Here is a 4,962-nt window from a genome sequence, read left to right as displayed (position 1 = left end):
CTTTTTCTTTTTTTTTTTTTTTGGTTTTATTTTTTATTTTTTTAATAATGATTTTTTATTATGTTAGTCACCATACAGTACATCCCCGGTTTCCGATGTAAGGCTCGATGATTCATTAGTTGTGTATAACACCCAGTGCACCATGCAATACGTGCCCTCCTTACTACCCATCACCGGTCTATCCCATTCCCCCACCCCCCTCCCCTCTGTATCAAAACGCTTTTTCTATGCTGACCACGGGACAGCAGTGTGGTTCTGACGCTGACGACCTGGAGTTAGCCCCCGATCCCACCGGTGCTCAGTCCTTCACAAAACCAGTCCCGCTCCAAATGCCAGTGGCAAGTCGTGGGGCTGCTTGCACTTCTGACGGGCTGTAAATCTGGAGTTTCCACAACCCTCTCAGATTTGATCACTTGCTGGAAGGACTCTCAGAACTCCCTAAAAACACCATACTTATCAGCTGTAGTATAAAGAATACAGACGGGAAACAGCCTGGAGACCTGGATGGGGATGGGTGGGGCATGCAGGCTTCCAAGCCTTCTTGGGGAATCTGGGTCCATCACCCTTCCAGCCCATCAGTGTGTTCACTAACCAGAAAGCTCCACTGTGCCCGTCTACAGGGTTTTTCTTGGGGTATCAATACACAGGTATGATTAAACCATCAAACTCCATCTCTGGCCCACCTCTGCCCTAGAGATCAAGAGGCTGAAAATTCCAACTCTCTACTGCCTTTCTGGTGACCAGCCCCCATCTAGAAGCTACCTAGGGCCCCACTAGGAGTCCCCTCAATAGCATAACAAAGATACTCTTAATAATCAGTAAATTCAAGGATTTTTGAGACTTTGTACCTAGAAGTAAAGACAGACAAGATTGCTTACACAATAGGCCAAGTTTGTGGTGGCAGACACCCGCGTGGGACTGCCAGGTCGTAATGAATGCAGATCCTCAAATTTGCAATAATGAAGGACCTTCTTACAGGGGGGTGGTGATTTGTACGGGTTCTGAGCCCTCAAGTTGTTCCACATCGTGCTCGCACTTGGCATCATCAGAGTTTTTAGTATTTGTCAATTTGGCACATGGATGGTGGCATCTCATATTTTCCTTATTACTTTCACCCTTATTTTTGAGCGTTTTTACTGAGTGTGAACTTGAGGTTGGCAGGGGTGCCTGGGTGCCTCAGTTGGCTAAGCATCTGCCTTCGACTCAGGTCTGTGATCTCAGGGTCCTGGGATCCAACCCCAGTCAGGCTCCCTGCTCAACTGGGAATCTGCTTCTCCCTCTGCCCCTCACCCTACCTGTGTGTTCATGCATCTGTTCTTTCTCTCACATAAAACAAACCGTAGGTTGGCAGTTGCTGCTAAACTATCCAATTCCATTGCTCTTAAAGGCTTCCTTTAAAAGTATTGGAAATGTGGGTTTTTTTGTTTTGTTATTGTTTTTTGTGGGCAAGGGCTCTGGCTCCTAAGATTTTTTCCTTTGTCATTTGTTTTCTACAGTTACAGCATATGTAGGCGTGGGTTTCTTCTAGGGGGATTTTGTCTTGATTGGGGTCTCTTTGGTTCTAGAAAGTTCTTGGGGGTGGCTGGCTGGTTCAGTTGGTAGAGCTTGTGACTCCTGATCTTGGAGTTGTATGTTTGAGCCTCATGTTGGGTGTAGAGATTACTTTAAAAAATTAGTCTTAAAAAAAAAAATGCTAAGCCCTTAGCCATCATCCTTCCATACATTGTCTGTACTTGGTTGTCTCTCTCCATGTCTGATTAAATGTAGGTTACATAGCCTCACTGTATTTCTCATGTTTTCTGTTCTTAATCACGCTGCTCAATTCTGGTTATCTTGGCTTATAGGTTTGTCTATTTCTTATCCATTATATTTTAATTTTAGTTCCAGAATTTCTATCTGGTTCTTTTTCAAATATTTGAAATTTCTAATGTAACTTGTGAATTTCAATTTCCTGTTCTCGGAGCACTTATTTTCAAGTTTTATCAGCAAGCATAATAATTGTATAATCTCTCTGTGTCAATATGAGGCAGTGGATTTCTGATTCTTTTATGGAGTCTATTTCTCCATGTGCCTTATTGGACTGTGTTCTCACCATAAATAAAAGTCCTAGGAATGAGTTCATATGTAGAATGAATCTCTTCCTCCAGAGAAGATTTGTGTGTTTGCCAGGTGCCAGCAGTGGATTGGACTGTTGATTTAGGGTCCTCTTAACCCAAGTTCAGGGCTTGAGAGTCCCTGGGCTCTAGTGAAATGAACCCGCAGGACAAGACTGTGTGAGTGTTGGTCTACTTCTGGCTCACTCCTACTCCAGGGTGTAAGCCATTAGGGTCTTCATTGTGGAGAGAGGCTTCTGTTCGATCCTCTATCTTGTGCAGGCCCTTGGTGTTGATTCTGTTTCTCTTGCCCTTGGAGACCACTTAAAAAGAAAAAAATTCAAATTGGCTGAAATTGCCAAACACCCTTGGGGCCAAAGCAGATTCCATGCTCCCATAGCTCCTTGGTTTTTCACTTTCCTTTTAGTTTGGCTTTGTATTTCTTACTACTGATCTCATTTTTTTTTTTGCATTTTTAAAAATAATTTATTATGTTAGTCACCATACAGTACATCCCTAGTTTTTGATGTAAAGTTCTGTGATTCATTGTTTGTGTATAACACCCAGTGCACCATGCAATACGTGCCCTCCTTAATACTCATCACCAGCCTATCCCATTCCCCTACTCCCCTCACCTCAGAAGCCTGCAGTGTTTTCCAGAGTCCATAGTCTCTCATGTTTCATTCCCCTTTCTGTTTACCCCCCCCTTCATCTTCCCTTCTACTGATCTTCCTATTTCTTATGTTCCATAAATGAGTGAAACCATATAATTCTTTTCTGCTTGACTTATTTCACTTAGCATTATCTCCTCCAGTGCCATCCATGTTGCAGCAAATGTTGAGAACTCGTTTTTTCTGATGGCTGAGTAATATTCCATTGTACATATGGACCACATCTTCTTAATCCGGTCGTCTGTTGAAGGGCATCTTGGCTTCTTCCATGATTTAGCTATTGTGGACAATGCTATGTGATCTCATTCTTTAAAGATTTTTTAAAAGTTATCTAGCATGTTAGTCTTCTGAATTTTCCCTGCCATTATTAGAAACTGGATATATATTCTTGAATCCTTTTGTGCTGAAAAATCTAGAGTAAGGTTTGTTGTTTTAAGTACCCGAGCAGTACGTGTTCTACATGTTGGCACGCTCGGAAGTCCTTGTTTCGTCCTTACCATCTGATGGTTTCGAACCTAGAACACTCTATCCAACCAAACTTTTTCCTTCTCACCTGTGGGGCTGGCAGGGTTTTCTGCTTTGAATTCCCTCTGAAGTGCCTTTCCCTCAGACGCTCCCCAAAACGGGTGGTCTTAGCTATGGTTGTGGAGGAGAGAAGGGGAGGAGGGGTGGCTACATGGGTAGGGAGAAGACACGTGAGGATGCATGCTACCGACCAAAGTAAGGCCATCTTTACACTGGTGTAGAAAATCGTTCACTCCCGGGGATAGCTGGTCGTGCACTTCAGGCAACTTTTGAACAGATCTGGAGTTAGACCACCCTGCTTTTCTTCAAAGACCTGAGCTCTGTGCTGATCCTTCACTTGGTCGGAGGGCAGATTTCAGGGTTTCATCCTTGGGGTGAATGCTGAAGCACTTACCAGCTGTGCGTGATTAGGGGAGATCATGACTGTTGAGCTGCTCTATGGGAGTTTCTTTGGTTAATCGGGATGCCTTTGATTTCTTGTACTATGTAGGATCAGAAATCCTTGCTTGGTTCATGACCTTTAAAGTAGTGAAAGCTAAGGTAGGGTTTAACATATCCACACACATACACGCACACACCCCTACACATGTATGTATGTATGGAAAATGCTTTGTAAGTGAAGAGGCAGGATGGAAGGTTTATGTATAAAGCTAGGACCCTTGGTAGACTCATTATCAAAACAAGGGAATGATGAGATACTTCAGGTGAGGAAGAAGGCACCCCTAAAAATGGACACTCCAGGTCTGCGCAGAATCTACTGCTTGAATTTACACAATCCATATGATCTAACACCCAGAGATATTAACACTAAAAAAAGATTGTCTTCCTAGGACACTTTGGTGTCTTGGAAGTCTTCTTCCCACCCCACCCCCCACCCTGAAGTTCTCTGGGCGCTAAGCCAGTGCATTTGAAATCACTAAAAGGCTTTTTAGTTTGAAGTTGGTAGCAGAATGTTGATTCTTCTCTTGGAAATGCTGTAAAAGAGAAGGGAAGGAGAATCAAAATATAAATTGGAAAGTTAGGAAACGTTAAAAACATCAGATCACAAAGTAAGTGGAATGGCTTCTGAAAGCTGAGCAAATCAAGCAGGGCGCACACAGAAGGAGGTGGGGGGAGCTTGTCAGCAGAGGATACCCCGTACAGTAGAGCGTGCACATCGACATAAAGTTCCTCCTTCTCAATAATGGTAAATAGAGCCTACAGACTGGTAGGACGAGCTTTTGTTCTAAAGCTTTCATTTTTCTGGACCCAGATTGTTTCCAGAACTGGAGAAAGTGGGGATGAGTGGGGAAACTCTAGGGAGTCCTACGTGGAGACGGCTGGTCTCCTAGTCCGTGAGACAGCTCACTGAGGACTGCAGCGGCATCTCTCAACTGAGTTGGTAAGAGCAGTGGATAAATGCTGCGGCCCCAAAACCAACGATTGTAAAGAAGTTCAAGTAGCCTGGAACGTGGTCCAGGTTCAGGAGGATGCCCCGAAGATGAGTTAGGTGGAAGAGGAACCCTTACAGGGTCTGTACCCCAATACAAGAAGAAAATAAAGGAGTAGGTTAAACCAACGGTATCCTAAAGAATAGATCCTAGCAAAGCATGTAAATGGAGGAAATGAACGTTCCCGATTCTAAAATAGTGAAATCTCTTCTATGAATACAGCCCAGAAGGAGCAAGAGCTCA

This window comes from Ursus americanus, chromosome 2 (genome assembly GCF_024610735.1).
Source record: "Ursus americanus isolate L20-20 chromosome 2, mUrsAme1.1.p, whole genome shotgun sequence".
Lineage (NCBI taxonomy): Eukaryota > Metazoa > Chordata > Mammalia > Carnivora > Ursidae > Ursus > Ursus americanus.
This window is presented reverse-complemented; position numbering follows the sequence as displayed.